Source organism: Rana temporaria, chromosome 10 (genome assembly GCF_905171775.1).
Source record: "Rana temporaria chromosome 10, aRanTem1.1, whole genome shotgun sequence".
Classification (NCBI taxonomy): Eukaryota; Metazoa; Chordata; class Amphibia; order Anura; family Ranidae; genus Rana; species Rana temporaria.
The window spans coordinates 138,530,526-138,551,025 of record NC_053498.1 but is presented as its reverse complement, the minus strand read 5'-3'; the positions used below and the strand labels follow the sequence as shown (position 1 = coordinate 138,551,025).

At 49.3% G+C, this 20,500-nt stretch overlaps 1 protein-coding gene across 3 annotated transcripts in view; it reads left to right on the top strand.

Moving 5' to 3' along the window:
* The window catches only part of GRAMD1B (GRAM domain containing 1B), a 309,236-nt gene that overhangs the window by 228,330 nt on the left and 60,406 nt on the right, over positions 1 to 20,500 (top strand). The window lies entirely within an intron of this gene.

Genomic DNA, 20,500 nt, shown 5'->3' with positions numbered 1-20,500 from the left:
CCGATGAATACGGTATATGTGTGTGTGTGTGTGTGTGTGTGTGTATATGTGTGTATGTGTATATGTGTGTGTGTGTGTGTATGTATATATATATATATATATATATATATATATATATATATATATATATATATATATATATATATATATATATATATATATATAATAGTATGAGAGAGAGAGATCTTTGTTTTGGGTAGAATACTATTTTAACCTTGTCTGTAATCTACTTTGTGAAAACGTGGCGCTTGTGTTGCGCTACTTTTATCAGCTTCCTCTCTGCCCTCCGCAGAGCGCATTGTGTACTTTACATGTAAATATTGAGCTGGGGATGAAAAATTATTTTATGGCTTTAGAGGAGAAACATGAACAATGGGTGTTTATATTTACCTAGCTTTATTCTTTATTCTACATGACCTGCGTGATCAGTCAGCCCAATAATCACTAACTTCCATCCAATGACATTTTGTGTACAGGAACATTGTGTATAGTAGAACACATTTCAGATTTTTTTCTGTAAACGGTGTCAGTGTCGGGCCATGTTCTCTCTTGCTTCCAAATCAATCTTTTCTTTGGTTGATATCCAGGGGTGTAGCCCAGCCGTCCCACCCTAAATTGTGCAGATAAACAGCGGAGGAATGATAGTCCCGATCATGTGCTTAGATACAGACACATTGCTTGTTGATTATTTTGCAAAGCTAGACAAGTCTTAAAAAATTAAAGGTACACATGTATGTGTTGTTAGTTGTTATCACGCCTGGCTTGTCATTGTGCCAGGCGTTGCCAATGTAGCTTGCCCAGTCCTCTGTTCTGTTCAGTAGGGATGAGCTTCGTATTCGAGTCAAACGCATGTTCGATCGTTCGTTGAATTATGAACGTTTTGGGTCGTTCGTGCCAAATTTGAGTTACGGCGGCATCGCAGTGCATTGCTGACTGATGAGATTGGCCAAGCATGCACTATGACCCGCATGCTTGGCCAATCACAGCTTGCAAAAAACGGAGAGCTATAATTGGCCAATGCCAGGGTGGCGTTGGCCAATTATGGCTCAGGGGGTTTAGTACACACCCCACACTATAAAAGGCCGCCTGCAGGTCGTTGCGGTGGTTAAGAGAGACAGAGAGAGTGTAATTTTTTGCAGGTAGATAGAGCAGGCATGCAGGCTAGTCAGTTAAAGTTACATAGCCGGATTTGGGTAGGGGGGCGTATCTTTAAGGCGGCGTAGCGTATCGTATTTACGCTACACCGCCTTAAGTCAGAGAGGCAAGTACTGTATTCACAAAGCACTTGCCTCCTAACTTACGGCGGCGTAGCGTAAATGGGCCGGCGTAAGCACGCCTAATTCAAATGAGGATGGGGGGGGCGTGTTTTATGTTAATGTTTGGTGACCCAACGTGATTGATGTTTTTTTACGAACGGCGCATGCGCCGTCCGTGTACATATCCCAGTGTGCATTGCTCCAAAGTACGCCGCAAGGACGTATTGGTTTCGACGTGAACGTAAATTACGTCCAGCCCCATTCACGGACGACTTGCGCAAACGACGTAAAATTTTCTAATTTCGACGCGGGAACGATGGCCATACTTAACATTGGCTACGCCACCTAGGGGGCAGCTTTATCTTTACGCGGCGTATCTCTTACGGAAACGACGTATCTTTACTGCGACGGGAGCACGTACGTTCGCGAATCGGCGTATCTAGTAATTTACATATTCTACGCCGAACTCAACGGAAGCGCCACCTAGCCGCCAGCGGAAAAATTGCACCCTAAGATACAACGGCGTAGGAGACTTATGCCGCTCGTATCTTAGCCTAATTTAAGCGTATCTGGTTTCCAGAATACGCTTAAATTTACGATGGCGCAGATTCAGAGTTACGACGGCGTATCTCTCTATGAATCTGGCTAACAGTGTGTAGAGGATATATATGCATCCCAGGTGTTGTAGTGTGTGTTAGATCAGTTCTTCCTAATTTACTGACAGGCAGGTGATTGTGCTAGCTGCAGTATTCTTACGTGGTTTATTGCCTGTGTCTTCTGTAGTTTGCACCTAAAGCTACTTGGTGTGTACTGCGCGTGTGCACTGTAGTTTGCACCCAAAGCTACGTTCATCCATATTGCAGGGACCAGACATTACATTAAAGCCGCAAGCAGTTTTAAATTACTTTCTTTCTTATAGTAATCTCATTTTGTGCAGGGACAGTTCTAAACACAAAAAGTAGATAAAAGATGGATAGCCGCACTCCAAAAAACCGTCCAGGTTGTCTTTTATTCAAATAAACAGCAAATACATCACCAAATCATAAAAACAGGAACAGGGGAACAGCCGACGTTTCGCACAAGATCAGTGCTTACTTTTTATGCTTGCCTAGTGCACTGCTAGCACCCTTGGTATCCTGTCCTACACGTGTGACCATATAGTAGACCCACCTGGAGCGGTGACTCTTTCTTGTGACAGTTCTAAACATGTGCCACTTCACAGGCATACTATAGACACCCAGCAGGTACGATATTTAAAGGATTTTTTTTTTTAAGCATCATTAAAATCACTGCTCCTGAAAAAAAAAGACCATTTTTAAAACTTTTTTTCCATTGATGCATGTTCCCTGGGGCAAGACCCGGTCAGTCCGTTCGAAGGTTCTGGTGCGAACCGAACGGGGGGGGGGGGGGGATGTTCGGCTTATCCCTACTGTTCAGGTGAGACCACTATAGAGAAGACTATAAATGTCTCTAAATTAGGGTGAGATGTTGAGGCAGGTCACTAGAGGCTTAAAGGAGAATTTCCAGGTACAGTGGAACCTTGGATTGTGTGTAACATGGTTTATGAGTGTTTCACAATACAAGCTATTTAATTTTTAATCCTAACTCACTTTGTGAGCGTTGTCTCTGCTTGTCAAGCAGGAGATGCAAGCCGCTGGGGTGTGCAGTACCGCATTTGGCCAGAGGTGCAGGGGCATTGTTTCACTCGGAGATGCTCTGAAACACTTCATCTCTGAGTGTCACCGAGTGTCTCCAGCACCCCCGCACCTCTGGCCACATGCGGTACTGCATAGATCAGTAGTGGCTGTGGAACGGATTATCTGAATTTCCATTATTTCCTATGAGGAAACTCGCTTTGATATACGAGTGCTTTGGATTACAAGCATTCTTCTGGAACAAATTGCAATTTATTGTTCCAGCTTGGACCAATGTGACATTGTATACACCGTATCTGTGGGATTCCTCTAGAAGTTGTCAATCACTGTAGTAGAAGAATCCCATGCTGAGCGGCTGCCCTTATGCAATGTAAACACAGAAGGATGCTCACATGGCACAAGCACCAATCAGAGAATACCTTGTATTTTCTCAAAGAATGTGAAGTGTTTTCTGATAGGTCAAGGTGGGTTGGGGACATCCACCTCGTTCAATCAGAAAAATTATTTTGTATTCATTGACCAAATGCAAAGCATTTTTTGAATGGCGCCTATGCCGAGCGGCCAACCTTTTGCCTTCACAGTGCAAGGCAAGGGACCCGAAAGCTAGAGCAGATTTCCAGTTTCTAGAGTACACATGTCATACGCAAGGTCCACTAACCGAATCTAGCTCGCCAGGCCATGTCATGTGGCACTTGCACCCAGTTTTGCAGCCAGATTGTGGCCAAACTCCATTCTGCCACCTCTGGCTTTCACCCTGTGCTCCCGCTCCCTGCGGTCGCTTGTAAACACAGAAGCCTTCTGTCTTTACAAGGGACAGGTTTGCTCTCAGCAGCTCTTGGAACAGATCCCTGCATGCACTCATGGCAGGGACAGACCTCCAGAATCGGAGAGAACTATCTCCCTGCAAGGCAGCGCTGCCTACACAAGGAGGTACTAGAGCTGGGCCAGGTAGGAGAGAGAGATGCGAGAAAGCTTTGGGGAAGGGGGGGGGGGGTTGGTGTTCCACCCTGAACCCTGCACTTTGTACATAGCTCATCCTGGAAACCTGCACTCTGTACATAGCGCACCCCTGCACTCTGTACATAGCGCACCCCTGCACTCTGTACATGGCGCACCCCTGAACTCTGTACATGGCGCACCCCTGAACCCTGCACTCTGTACATAGCGCACCCCTGAACCCTGCACTCTGTATATAGCGCACCCCTGAACCCTGCACATAGCGCACCCATGAACCCTGCAAGCTGGACCGATGTAATGATGTATATGATATCCATACCTGGAATTCATCTTTAATTTTCTTTGATTCTCTTTCTAAGGTGTTGAAGCCAGCTTTCACCCCTCATCCATTCATATCTCTCCCATGTTGAAGCTCAATATCTAATGTCCCCTCCTCACCCTTGCACAAACAATTTGGGCAGATGCCATTGTATCCTACCATTGTGTTTTGGGATTGTGGGAGGAAAACCAGGCAAACAAAGGGAGAACTTGCAAACTCCATGCAGAATAATATTACAGGTGGGATCCATATCCCCTTTCTCCCCATGCTGGCCAATGAAAAAGAGCAGATTGGCACATGTATAGGATTATACCCATAACTCCAGTTTACACATTATTGCCCTACATCACCAGTGTTATTCAGGTCAGTAGACTTTCTGTGCCCACCTCATCACAAATGACAGACGAGATAGAGAGTCTGGGTGGCGATAAAGAGGCAGCATTGTGACAAATCTATAATTAATAGAAAGCTGGGCCGCTTTTCAGGGCTGGCATGTTTAGGTATTCAGTGTGAATACAGAATGAATACATTGTCTGCCTGTGTACTGGCACCAAACCCAGAATTCCTGCATGTTGTTTAATGAGCCGCAGCCATCCCCGTCCACACACACCCTTATCTCTGTGTCTGTACTTTTCTTTGACCCAGTTCTCCATATTCTATGTATTTATCTCCGTGTGTGGGAAGAGATATGTGTGTGTACCTCCTATAAATGGATGATAAGGGTTGCCATACAATCCTCCGTGTTGCCTGTATGTGTTGCCTTCTATGTGGATAAAACCGCTTTGAGCTTACGAAATAAGTTGGTGCAATGAGTTCAGTAAAGGTACCTTGAGACATGGCGTGACGGGTAACCATTATGCCTGTCTCACATTGAGCCCAGCACCAGTCTGACCAAGGAGATTTCCCAGCATGCTGGAAATTTTGTGCCAGTTCTTCAATTGCTTTCCATTACAACCTTCTCATTTTGCATGCCCCCTGTGGGCAGTCAGAGTGACAACGTGGATCTTGCCCTGAAGATGGGCTCTATTCTTGTCTACAAGATCTCATCCTAACCCAATCAGAAGAAAGACCGCTGATTTCTGATGTGCTGTTACGGGTTACAGTGCTCTGATTTGTTACAAAATTATTTAAAGTGACACTAAACAATCTCCTTATTTTCCAAAAAAGAATCCGTACTCATTCACTAAAAGCGGAGTTTCTTCCCAAAAGGGGAAGCTCCGCCTGTTTGCTGCCTCCCCCACATTTGGAACCTTTTGGGGGGGGGGGGCAGGTACCTATTGTTGATACAGTGAGGGAAAAAAGTATTTGATCCCCTGCTGATTTTGTACGTTTGCCCACTGACGAAGAAATTATCAGTCTATCATTTTTATGGTAGGTTTATTTTATCAGTGATAGACAGAACAGCAATAATAATAATATCCAGAAAAACACATTTCAAAAAAGTTTATAAATTGATTTGCATTTTAATGAGTGAAATAAGTTTTTGACCCCTTCACAAAACATGACTTGGTGGAGAAACCCTTGTTGGCCATCACAGAGGTCAGATATTTCTTGTAGTTGGCCACCAAGTTTGCACACATCATGAACCTTCAGCTCCCTCCACATATTTTCTATGGGATTAAGGTCTGGAGACTGGGTAGGCCACTCCAGCACCCTAATGTGCTTCTTCCTGAGCCACTCCCCTGTTGCCTTGACCATGTGTTTTAGGTCACTGTCATGCTGGAATACCCATCCACCACCCATTTTCAATGCCCTGGCTGAGGGAAGGAGGTTTTCACCCAAGATTTGACGGTACATGGGCCCCGTCCATCGTCCCTCTGATGCGGTAAAGTTGTCCTGTCCCCTTAGCAGAAAAACACCACCAAAGTATAATGTTTCCACCTCCATGTATGACGGTGGGGATGGTGTTCTCCATGTATGACGGTGGGGATGGTGTTCTCCATGTATGACGGTGGGGATGGTGTTCTCCATGTATGACGGTGGGGATGGTGTTCTCCATGTATGACGGTGGGGATGGTGTTCTCCATGTATGATGGGGGGATGGTGTTCTTGGGGTCACAGGCAGCATTCCTCCTCCTCCAAACAGAGTTGAGTTGATGCCAAAGAGTTCGGTTTTGGTCTCATCTGACCACAGCAATTTCACTCAGTTCTCCTCTCAATCATTCAGATGTTCATTAGCAAACTTCAGACGGACCTGTACATGTGATTTCTTAAGCTGGAGGACCTTGTGGGCACTGCAGGATTTCAGTCCTTCCCGGTGTTGTGTGTTACCAATTGTTTTCTTGGTGACTGTGGTCCTAGCTGTCTTGAGATCATTGACCAGATTCTCCCATGTAGTTTCGAGCTGATTCCTCACCGTTCCCATGATCATTGAAATGCCACCAGGTGAGATCTTGCATGGAGCCCCAGACCGAGGGAGATTCACAGTTATTTTGTGTTTCTTCCATTTGTGAATAATCGCACCAACTGTTGTCACCCTCTCACCAAGCTGCTTGGCGATGATCTTGTAGCCCATTCCAGCCTTGTGTAGGTCTACAATCTTCTCCCCGACATCCTTGGACAGATCTTTGGTCTTGGCCATGGTGGAGAGATTGGAATCTGATTGGTTGCTTCTGTGAACAGGTGTCTTCTATACAGGTAACAAGCTGAGATTAGGAGCACTCCCTTTAAGAGAGTGCTCCTAATCTCAGCTCATTAGCTGTATAGACACCTGGGAGCCAGAAATCTTGCTGATTGATGAGGGATCAAATACTTATGTAGCGCTCACCCCCGAAGGAGCCGCTGATTGATTTCGTATCGGCAAATTAAGTTACCCGGACATGTCTTCACGGGTGCAGTGGTAGAACAAATAGTGAGCGAAGGTCCAGACAGTAATTGAAGCGTTTTCAATGCTTTATTGCCAGGCCAACATTAGTTTGGAAGGACAAGGTTGATGAAAGGATAGGAGGAGGAAACCTTGCGGTATCAGGCCTGTTTAACAATGAAGCAGTCAGTACTACTCTGTATAGTACCAACTTCTGTAACTCGTCGCCACTCTACTCGGAGTGGGTAAAGTGCCCCCGGACAGACCCCTACGATAGGCCTGGCAGCCGAAGCGTCACTCTGAACCGTCTGGGAGGAACGGGTCTGTCTCACAGACCCGGCTCTAGGGCCTTGGTCACAGGCCAATTTCAATAAAGGACTTAGGTGAATAAAGAGCAACTCCTCCCAGTAGACTTTTTCCTAAACAGGCCCCCGGATGACAGCAAGCATACCTGTCAGGGATCCAAACACCCGATCCCAGACTGGGATTCTTTCAATAGATCCTGGAATCCAGCGAAACTGAAGTCCACCTTTTCCTCCCGATGAGGTTTGAGGCAGTATTAAGCCTTGGCCAGCTGGGCCGCGCTGGCGGGGTCCATGGATGCGCGTACCCTGAAGGTGGGTACCGCACCTGGAACGGGGACCCCGCGGAAGTTTTAGAACACATGACCCCTGTCACAGATACACTCTCCCCCAGCATGCCCCGCAAGGGAAAACTCCCCCAACCGGCCGCTGAGAAAGCTTGCTCCGTCAGAACCCCTCTAGCGCCAACTGCTGGCCAGGGATGGCACTGTATCCCTGGACCACAGACTGACCCAGTGGACAATTCTGGAAGGACAGACGTCCGGAATTTGAAAAAATCTTGAATGGGAGCAAAGTAACTCTCCCATTCCCCACTAATTTTAGCATAGTGCCCATGCTAAAAGCATAGGGGGTGCTACACTTATTTCACTCATTACAATACAAATCAATTTATAACTTCAAATCAAATCAATTTTTTGTTGTTTTTCTGCCTCTCACTGTTCTAATAAACCGACCAATAAAATTGTAGACTGATCATTTCTTTGTCGGTGGGCAAACATACAAAATCAGCAGGGGATCAAATACTTTTTCCCTTACTATAGGTACCAGTCCCCACTTTCCGGAGACCTCGCCGCAGCAAGGTCAATCAGAGGTTTAAAAAATCGGCTGGGGTGCCAACATCACAGGCTCCCTGGACAGGTAAGTGTCCTAATATTAAAATTCAGCAGCTGCAGTATTTGTAGCAGCTGACTTTAAATTTTTTGGTGGGGGGGAGGAGCTCCTTTTTAATGGTCCAGTAATTTATTTTTCACAAAATAATGTCTTGCTGTTTTATTGCCTGTGAGCTCCCAAACCTCTCCTTTTTACCCCTTCTGTTTTTTTTTTTGGAACAGGCAGTGCACCTTAGTTGTGGTCACTGTTCTATGCACACTACAAATCCCATAGTCCATCTCGGGAGCGAGCAAGAGAGGATGGCTACTTTCCTACTTCCAGTGGGGTCATGGAGAACGAACGTAGCCACCCTCTAACAGGACGTAGGATCACAGCCATAGGTGTGCGCAGCCTATTGCTTTAGAGTGTGCACCCCAAAGCTCAAACACACAATAACGCCACAGGGAGGAGGCTCTGATGGTGGGAGACAGTTGATTGGGAGCATATTTTGTTACATCCTAAGTATAGGTGTAACGTGTTCCTACAGTTGAGCCTAGCCTTTAATATAAAGGGGGCATTTACACTGACCACTGGCACCCCAACCACCCACCTGGTGCCACCCCTGGGATAATGCTGATGCATATGGGGTGATTAGGGTGTGCCCAGGCACATCCGGCACACCCTGTGCGCACGCCTATCACAGCACATTGAAAAAAGGAATTTGAAGGCGGCTAAAAGAAGGAACTTATTTGAGTTAAGAGTACATACATTGAATAGAATTTTTGTTTTAGTGTCACTTTAAGCCATTCGCAACCAGTACTAATGAGGCGAAGTGCAGCAGAGGAGCAGTGCCTGCGAAGTGACACCAAGTGATGTGATTTGTCATTCCATCTCTCTCTGTTTTTCTTCTATGCTGGAATTGTCCTACTGTGTGGTTGTTATTGCATGTTGTCATGTCTTCTGTTTTCTCTTCCTCAGCATGAGCGGCAACACATCCGCAGAGTAAGAACCCTGATATTGCCCCTCTATAGCCACCACAAACTGCTACTAGTATTATAACCCCCTGGAGCTTTTTAGTCCTTTGCTTTCCCTATATCTGCAATTTTCTGCATTGTATAATATTGCATGAAAGGGCCAGTAGACTTCATTTACAAAGAGGGGTATCTAAAACATTTGAAAGCATTTATAGATACGTATGTGACCATTCCAGGCCATTCTGGGAACATAAAGTCATTTATTGTCTCCGGAGGGGGTGCATCAAACCCACCCCAGTCTTGGTTTTCTTTTTTATTGTAGAAAAGTAACACCAAATTATTCAATATTTTATGTACAAACACAGCCCACTATATCCACAAGAAATGTATACTTATCCTGGAAATTAGGCATTATGTGGGCACATATTGGGTTTTCAGGCACAAAAATATCTCTTCCTGTACATAGGAAACATAAGCAAGGCCATACTGCACTGGTTTAAACAGGCCAAAATTACGAGTTGGGTACTTGGGCAGCAGGGACACTACAGAAGACATAGGCAGCCAGCACCCCATTGGTCAAGTAATCAGGGCTTTTTTTTCTCAGTCACTCCCTTTCAGAGTCGCCCCTCGTTTCCACCCACTACCTACCTCCAAGCACTGTTCCTAGGTTCCACCTCCGAGGACTGTTCCTCAGTTCTGCCCCCCCTGCCCGCCTCCGAGAACTGTTCCGCCCCCCCCTGCCCGCCTCCGAGAACTGTTCCGCCCCCCTGCCCACCTCCGAGAACTGTTCCGCCCCCCCTGCCCGCCTCCGAGGATTGTTCTGCCCCCCTCTGATGACTGTTCTGCCCCCACCCTGCCCGCCCCAGAGGACTGTTTCTCGGTTCCGCCCCCCCGAGGACTGTTTCTCGGTTCCGCCCCCCCCGAGGACTGTTTCTCGGTTCCGCCCCCCCGAGGACTGTTTCTCGGTTCCGCCCCCCCCGAGGACTGTTTCTCGCTTCCGCCCCCCCGAGGACTGTTTCTCGCTTCCGCCCCCCCGAGGACTGTTTCTCGGTTCCGCCCCCCCCCGAGGACTGTTTCTCGGTTCCGCCCCCCCCCCGAGGACTGTTTCTCGGTTCCGCCCCCCCCCCCGAGGACTGTTTCTCGGTTCCGCCCCCCCCGAGGACTGTTTCTCGGTTCCGCCCCCCCCCGAGGACTGTTTCTCGGTTCCGCCCCCCCGAGGACTGTTTCTCGGTTCCGCCCCCCCGAGGACTGTTTCTCGGTTCCGCCCCCCCCGAGGACTGTTTCTCGGTTCCGCCCCCCCGAGGACTGTTTCTCGGTTCCGCCCCCCCGAGGACTGTTTCTCGGTTCCGCCCCCCCGAGGACTGTTTCTCGGTTCCGCCCCCCCGAGGACTGTTTCTCGGTTCCGCCCCCCCGAGGACTGTTTCTCGGTTCCGCCCCCCCGAGGACTGTTTCTCGGTTCCGCCCCCCCGAGGACTGTTTCTCGGTTCCGCCCCCCCGAGGACTGTTTCTCGGTTCCGCCCCCCCGAGGACTGTTTCTCGGTTCCGCCCCCCCGAGGACTGTTTCTCGGTTCCGCCCCCCCGAGGACTGTTTCTCGGTTCCGCCCCCCCGAGGACTGTTTCTCGGTTCCGCCCCCCCGAGGACTGTTTCTCGGTTCCGCCCCCCCGAGGACTGTTTCTCGGTTCCGCCCCCCCGAGGACTGTTTCTCGGTTCCGCCCCCCCGAGGACTGTTTCTCGGTTCCGCCCCCCCGAGGACTGTTTCTCGGTTCCGCCCCCCCGAGGACTGTTTCTCGGTTCCGCCCCCCCGAGGACTGTTTCTCGGTTCCGCCCCCCCGAGGACTGTTGCTCGGTTCCGCCCCCCCGAGGACTGTTGCTCGGTTCCGCCCCCCCGAGGACTGTTGCTCGGTTCCGCCCCCTACCCACCTCCAAGCACTGTTTCTTGGTTCCACCTCTGAGGACTGTTCCCCCCGCCTCCGAGGACTGTTCTGCCCCCCCCCTGCCCGCCTCCGAGGACTGTTCTGCCCCCCCCCTGCCCGCCTCCGAGGACTGTTCTGCCCGCCTCCGAGGACTGTTCCTCGGTTCTGCCACCCCTCTGTCCGCCTCCGTGACCCAATACAACCAGCAACAATAGACTCCTCCAGCAACTATAGATTCCTCTCTGCAACAATATACCCCCTATCAACAATAGACCCTTCCACAAACAATTTTCCCTCTGCAGTAATAGACCTCTCCCTGTACCAAAGGATCCTACAGCAACATTATATCCCCACTAGCAGCAATAGACCATCAAGCTCCCCTTGCAATTACATACATTCAGTGTAGTAGGTGCCAGAACTGTGGTTCCCCCCCCCCCCCCCTAGTTCCTGCTGGGAAAAAAAGCCCTGTGAGTAATAGTTTACTTTAAACAGCATATTGACTAATGACTATGTTTCGAGGCTGCACAGGACCTCTGTAGGTGACCTTCCCCTTAATAAAGGGGCCCTGTGCGCTCCAATACTTGTCTTGGGTCTGGATGCTGTAACAGGAAAATGGAATTGCTTGCAATACTTGGTGTGCTGACATTCCCTCTGCCTTTGGCTACTGTGGATCATAACTGATAATGGGGTCAGTGCCATTGTAGGGGGGGGGGGGCATTTACCAACTTCCTGTAAGTAGAAATGATTGTATTCTGTATGTTACTGCATGTGAGGCTCTTAAGACTCCTTTAGTCCAAAATGACTGATAACACAAACAAGTACAATGCAGAATATCACAAGGTGGGTTCAAGTATAAAACCTATCTATTCGTATTTGCATAAACCTATAGTTCTCTTTGTGATTAGGCAATGTGTATTTTAGGTGTACTGATCCTTCATCGCCAAGAAGAAGCGCTTCTACCACCTGCAGCTTTATCAATTCCTGAGCTTTTATTATGTTACTAGATAACAAAGACACTAATTATTAGCCAACTCCTTGTTTTATTAGGTCGTAGCTTAACCCTACCCATCGTATCAGAGGATTCCCCCATCTGTTCCCTACCAGGAGGTACCAGCCTGTCCCAGCTCTTTGTGTTTGCCATACAGTTAATGTTCTATCCCTTTCTTATCTCTGTGAATGAGTGAGTGTGAGCCAGCAATGACATGCAGTTCCCCAATAGACACTTCTAGCCCAGCACTTCCCATTACTACACAGGACAGTCATTCATTCATTCCCCCAGTCAGCACATCAGACAGTCATTGTTTTTGGTGTATTTGGGGAATCTCTCCACCTGATCTTTGTGGGCACAACATTATTATTGAAACAACGAGACCCTGTCAAGGGGGTTTAAAAAAAATGCTTAAATTGTTCAACATCAATAAACATATTGAAAGTATAAAATGCTTAAAGTCAAGGGGCAGAACTTGTAAAAAAAAGAGAACATGCCCCTAAAGAGCCCCATTAGCAGGGGTGTATTTAGGTTTTGTGCTGCCCTAGGCCTGACGAAACTCGTGCACCCCTTACTTTATATATGACGCACCCCTTCCTGTCAAGACTATACCCCTTCCTTTTTAAGACCCGCCCTGTCATTTTCATGGGAGGAGGACAGAGGGACGCGGTGGGAAGAGGACAGAGGGACGCGGTGGGAAGAGGACAGAGGGACGCGGTGGGAAGAGGACAGAGGGACGCGGTGGGAAGAGGACAGAGGGACGCGGTGGGAAGAGGACAGAGGGACAGGGTGGGGTGAGGACAGAGGGACAGGATGGGATGAGGACAGAGGGACAGGATGGGATGAGGATAGAAGGACAGAGCATTGCTTTTTTGCTGCCCCCCGCAAAGTGCCACCCTAGGCCCGGGCCTTGTCGGCCTAGGCCATAATGCAGCACTGCCCATTAGCAAGCCTTACATACGTGGAACACAAGCAGTCATAACCAGCCACTGCCTTGGGGTAATTATCAGATGGATCTGTAGGCCTTGTCAGATCACAACTGCCCCCCTCTTCTCCTGGAGGTCAGCCCAAAGGGCTAGTTTACACTTGCTTCAAAACATGGCTTCCGACAGGCTTTGTTAAAGCTCTCTGAATGCCAGTCAAAGCTCCTGTCACTAAATAAAATGGTTAGCCTACACCTTGCTTTTGCTTTGTGCTTCAATGAGGCTTTGGTGGGCCTTTGTGGCTTTAGTGAGGTTTCATGGGGCTTCAATGAGGTTACCCGCTGTCATTGAAGACTCTCTACTGACTATAGTACCCCCATGTAGTACTGCTGCCATGGCTCCAGGTCGTAGGGCCTGTTAATTACAGATCAGAGGTAAGTTTCTGTGAGTCCATGTCATTCCTCCTTAATACCTTTCTGATGTATTGGACCTGACATTAGTGTTTATTTCCCATTTAATTACTTGTGAGATGTTAGTGTGACCTTTTTGTGAGGCTTCCATAGACATCCGTGTACCACCATGTTGTCTGCCAGTGTCCAATAGTTTGTGTAAATACAGACGTTTGGGAACATTTAGGGGGACGTTAAGACCATAAGAATGTATGGACCATGGGTGCTCAACCTGTGGCCCTCCAGCTGTTGTAGAACTAAACGTACCATCATGCCTCTGGCTTTGGGAGTCATGATTGTAACTGTCAGCCATGCAATGCCTCATGGGATTTGTAGTTCCGCAACAACTGGAGGGTCACAGGTTGAGCACCTATGGTATAGAGTTACACCATACATTCTTATGGTCTTAACAACCTCTTAATGTTCCCTAACGTCTGTATTTACACAAACTATTGGTTGCTGGCAGACAACATGGTGGTAGAGCCGATGCTCGTAGACTACATATGATTGTTGAATGGAGTGGACAATACTAGTAGCTGCTTTTGGATATATAAATGTGTCCTCACCATGTCTATGGGCAAATCATTCTCTGGAGGAAAATGTTGCTGTGGTTAGATTTGACCTCCTTTACCATATGAGGTGGAGGAAGATTATCCACCCCAACCGCCAGCCAAATCAAGGGATCAAGCATAAAACTATAGTAATGAACAAGAACCTCAGCGCAGTTGACCATTGCTATCTCTAACAGTGGGGGAGGGTTATCTGTGATATACCTTATGATTAATTACCTTAAAATGTTGACCTGTTCTATTCAGGCCCTGTGCATGGTGGCTGTCACATGAATTTAGGTTAATATTTACAGGCAGCGCACCTGTGAGTAACCAAGCAGGTTTCAGTTGCCCTTTGGTTTCAGCAAGTTATTGATTTTGACTGAAACTGTATGACTAATGAATAGGTATTTGTTCTGGGTTTCGATCACTGGCTGATGTAAGAAAAAGCTCAGTCAGTGACCTCTTTTGTAGATCCAGTTCAGTGAGGGCGCAGTCCCATGCAACGAGGGCGCAGTCCCATGCAACGAGGGCGCAGTCCCATGCAACGAGGGCGCAGTCCCATGCAACGAGGGCGCAGTCCCATGCAACGAGGGCGCAGTCCCATGCAACGAGGGCGCAGTCCCATGCAACGAGGGCGCAGTCCCATGCAACGAGGGCGCAGTCCCATGCAACGAGGGCGCAGTCCCATGCAACGAGGGCGCAGTCCCATGCATCGAGGGCGCAGTCCCATGTAGTAATGAGGGCGCAGTCCCATGTAATGTCCCATGTAACGAGGGCGCAGTCCCATGTAGTAATGAGGGCGCAGTCCCATGTAATGAGGGCACGGCCAGCTCAATGCACCTCATCTGCTGTGGATGTAATAGAGGGCCACAGCAGCTCCTGCATAGAGGCCCTCTATACAACTGTATAGTGAGTACAGGCTCCTATACTGTATAGTGAGTACAGGCTCCTATACTGTATAGTGAGTACAGGCTCCTATACTGTATAGTGAGTACAGGCTCCTATACTGTATAGTGAGTACAGGCTCCTATACTGTATAGTGAGTACAGGCTCCTATACTGTATAGTGAGTACAGGCTCCTATACTATATAGTGAGTACAGGCTCCTATACTGTATAGTGAGTACAGGCTCCTATACTGTATAGTGAGTACAGGCTCCTATACTGTATAGTGAGTACAGGCTCCTATACTGTATAGTGAGTACAGGCTCCTATACTGTATAGTGAGTACAGGCTCCTATACTGTATAGTGAGTACAGGCTCCTATACTGTATAGTGAGTACAGGCTCCTATACTGTATAGTGAGTACAGGCTCCTATACTGTATAGTGAGTACAGGCTCCTATACTGTATAGTGAGTACAGGCTCCTATACTGTATAGTGAGTACAGGCTCCTATACTGTATAGTGAGTACAGGCTCCTATACTGTATAGTGAGTACAGGCTCCTATACTGTACAGTGAGTACAGGCTCCTATACTGTATAGTGAGATCAGGGCAGGGTGAGTGCAGGCCTATATAGTGAGTAGAGGGGTAGGGTGAGTGCAGGCTCTTATATAGCAAGTATAGGGTAGGTAGGGTGAGTGCAGGCTCTTATATAGCAAGTATAGGGTAGGTAGGGTGAGTGCAGGCTCTTATTTAGTAAGTATAGGGTAAGGCAGGGGTAGGCAACCTGGGGCCCTCCAGCTGTTATGGAACTACATTTCCAATGAGGTATTGCAAAGCTGGCAATTACAATTATAGAAAGTGCAGGCTCTTAAATGGTAAGTACAGGGTAGGGTGAGCGCAGGCTCCTATATGGTGAGCACAGGCTCCTGTATAGTGAGTACAGTAAACTCTAACTCCTAGCAATTTGATATTTCAGACATGCAAAGCTTACCCAGGCCTAGTCACACAATCTAAAGGCTTTAATTGCTGCAAATTTGCATCTGTGCGATGTGAGCAGATAATACAAAGGAAGACTTCTGCAGGAATTGGAATGGAAAACCTTTTGCAGATCTCGCTTGTAGTCGTCGGTCGCATACAACTGGACTTTTTTTGTAATGTTGAAGATCTGTGTAGCTTCTCCAGTTCTAATGAAGTCCCTGAGTATTTATATTCACACAGTAAAGCAGAACCTTCAGTAATTTTTTCATCTTTTTATCTATTAAATGTTCTGCCCTTGTTGTTGTTTTAGCTTTGGATAGTAAAACATTTATTTTTCTGCCAGTAAATCCCTTATACAGCCCACTTCCTGTTTCCTTATACAGCCCACTTCCTGTTTCCTTATACAGCCCACTTCCTGTTTCTTGTCTGGTCATTAGCCTAGGCTTATAACATCATGCACAGCTCTCGCTCTCATTCTCCTGAGAGTTTGCCAGGAAGGGAGGGGGTGAGCCATAAGAGGGCAAATGAGAGCTGGAGGTGTGTGTCTGTGTAAATCCAGGAAGTGAACAGGCAGCAGCTTCAGCTGCCCACAGTTAAAATGGCTGCAGCCAGACTCAGTGGAGGGAGATTTCTGCAGTGTATTTGGCAAGTACAGAATCCCAGTATATATAAAATAATATGCAAAGTGGTTGGAGGGAAGCTTCAGAATGGAAAAGATGTTTTTATTACAAATTACGTGAGCAGACTGCAGTTCCTCTTTAACCTCTTCCCTACCGAGTCATATTAAAATGACGTCGGCGGGAACCTTTTGTCTTTCAGACTGGACGTCATATGACGTCCTTGCTTTTCCGGCCGCTAGGGGGCGCGCGCGGGGGACTTTGTGGACACACACACGGGGGACATTGATGGACACACACACACGGGGGACATTGATGGACACACACACACGGAGGACATTGATGGACACACACACGGGGGACATTAATGGACACACACACACGGAGGACATTGATGGACACACACACACGGGGGACATTGATGGACACACACACACGGGGGACATTGATGGACACACACACACGGGGGACATTGATGGACACACACACACGGGGGACATTGATGGACACACACACACGGGGGACATTGATGGACACACACACACGGGGACATTGATGGAGACACACACACGGGGGACATTGTGGACACACACGCACGAGGGACATTGATGAACACACACACACGGGGGACATTGTGGACACACACACACACGGGGGACATTGTGGACACACACACACAGGGGACATTGTGGACACACACACACGAAGGACATTGTGGACACACACACACACATGGGGGACATTGTGGACACACACACACGGGGGACATTGTGGACACACACACACGGGGGACATTGTGGACACACACACACACGGGGGACATTGTGGACACACACACGGGGGACATTGTGGACACACACACACGGGGGACATTGTGGACACACACACACGAAGGACATTGTGGACACACACACACACATGGGGGACATTGTGGACACACACACACGGGGGACATTGTGGACACACACACACGGGGGACATTGATGGACACACACACACACGGGGGATATTGATGGACACACACACACGGGGGACATTGATGGACACACACACACGGGGGATATTGATGGACACACACACACACGGGGGACATTGATGGACACACACACACGGGGGACATTGATGGACACACACACACGGGGGACATTGATGGAGACACACACACGGGGGACATTGATGGACACACACACACGGGGACATTGATGGAGACACACACACGGGGGACATTGATGGACACACACACACGGGGGACATTGATGAACACACACACACGGGGGACATTGTGGACACACACACACACACGGGGGATATTGATGGACACACACACACACGGGGGACATTGATGGACACACACACACGGGGGATATTGATGGACACACACACACGGGGGACATTGATGGACACACACACACGGGGGACATTGATGGACACACACACACGGGGGACATTGATGGACACACACACACGGGGGACATTGATGGACACACACACACGGGGGACATTGATGGACACACACACACGGGGGACATTGATGGACACACACACACGGGGGACATTGATGGACACACACACACGGGGGACATTGATGGACACACACACACGGGGGACATTGATGGACACACACACACGGGGGACATTGATGGACACACACACGGGGGACATTGATGGACACACACACGGGGGACATTGATGGACACACACACGGGGGACATTGATGGACACACACACACGGGGGACATTGATGGACACACACACACGGGGGACATTGATGGAGACGCACACGGGACATTGATGGACACACACACACACGGGGGACATTGATGGACACACACGGGGGACATTGATGGACACACACACACGAAGGACATTGATGGACACACACACGGGGGACATTGATGGACACGCACACACGGGGGACATTGATGGACACGCACACACGGGGGACATTGATGGACACGCACACACGGGGGACATTGATGGACACGCACACACGGGGGACATTGATGGACACGCACACACGGGGGACATTGATGGACACACACACGGGGGACATTGATGGACACACACACACGGGGGACATTGATGGACACACACACGGGGGACATTGATGGACACACACACGGGGGACATTGATGGACACACACACGGGGGACATTGATGGACACGCACACACGGGGGACATTGATGGACACGCACACACGGGGGACATTGATGGACACACACACGGGGGACATTGATGGACACACACACGGGGGACATTGATGGACACACACACGGGGGACATTGATGGACACACACACACGGGGGACATTGATGGACACACACACGGGGGACATTGATGGACACACACACGGGGGACATTGATGGACACACACACGGGGGACATTGATGGACACACACACGGGGGACATTGATGGACACACACACACGGGGGACATTGATGGACACACACACACGGGGGACATTGATGGACACACACACACACGGGGGACATTGATGGACACACACACACACGGGGGACATTGATGGACACACACACACGGAGGACATTGATGGAGACACACACGGGGGACATTGATGGGCACGCACACACGGGGGACATTGATGGGCACGCACACACGGGGGACATTGATGGGCACGCACACACGGGGGACATTGATGGACACGCACACACGGGGGACATTGATGGACACGCACACACGGGGGACATTGATGGACACGCACACACGGGGGACATTGATGGACACGCACACACGGGGGACATTGATGGACACGCACACACGGGGGACATTGATGGACACGCACACACGGGGGACATTGATGGACACGCACACACGGGGGACATTGATGGACACGCACACACGGGGGACATTGATGGACACGCACACACGGGGGACATTGATGGACACACACACACGGGGGACATTGATGGACACGCACACACGGGGGACATTGATGGACACGCACACACGGGGGACATTGATGGACACACACACACGGGGGACATTGATGGACACACACACACGGAGGACATTGATGGACACACACACGGGGGACATTGATGGACACACACACGGGGGACATTGATGGACACACACGGGGGACATTGATGGACACACACACTGGGGACATTGATGGACACACACACGGGGGACATTGATGGACACACACACACGGGGGACATTGATGGACACACACACACGGGGACATTGATGGAGACACACACACACACGGGGGACATTGATGGAGACACACACGGGGACATTGATGGAGACACACACACACGGGGGACATTGATGGACACACACGGGGGACATTGATGGACACACACACACGGGGGACATTGATGGACACACACACACGGGGGACATTGATGGAGACGCACACGGGACATTGATGGACACACACACACACGGGGGACATTGATGGACACACACACACGAAGGACATTGATGGACACACACACGGGGGACATTGATGGACACGCACACACGGGGGACATTGATGGACACGCACACACGGGGGACATTGATGGACACGCACACACGGGGGACATTGATGGACACGCACACACGGGGGACATTGATGGACACGCACACACGGGGGACATTGATGGACACACACACGGGGGACATTGATGGACACACACACACGGGGGACATTGATGGACACACACACGGGGGACATTGATGGACACACACACGGGGACATTGATGGAGACACACACACACGGGGGACATTGATGGAGACACACACACACGGGGGACATTGATGGACACACACGGGGGACATTGATGGACACACACACACACGGGGACATTGATGGAGACACACACACACGGGGGACATTGATGGAGACACACACATGTGTACAGATGGTGACATGGAATAGCTGGGATTGGAGGCTCAGTGACTCATCTGGGGGGGGGGGGGGGGTGAAGAGATTCCCTATGGAGGGGGCGGGGCGGGGTCATTGCCCTGTAGTGACTCCTCTCCGGGGTTCCCCGTGTTGTTGATGATCGGCCTCTTCCTGCCTCTCCTCTCCGGGATCACATCTGCGG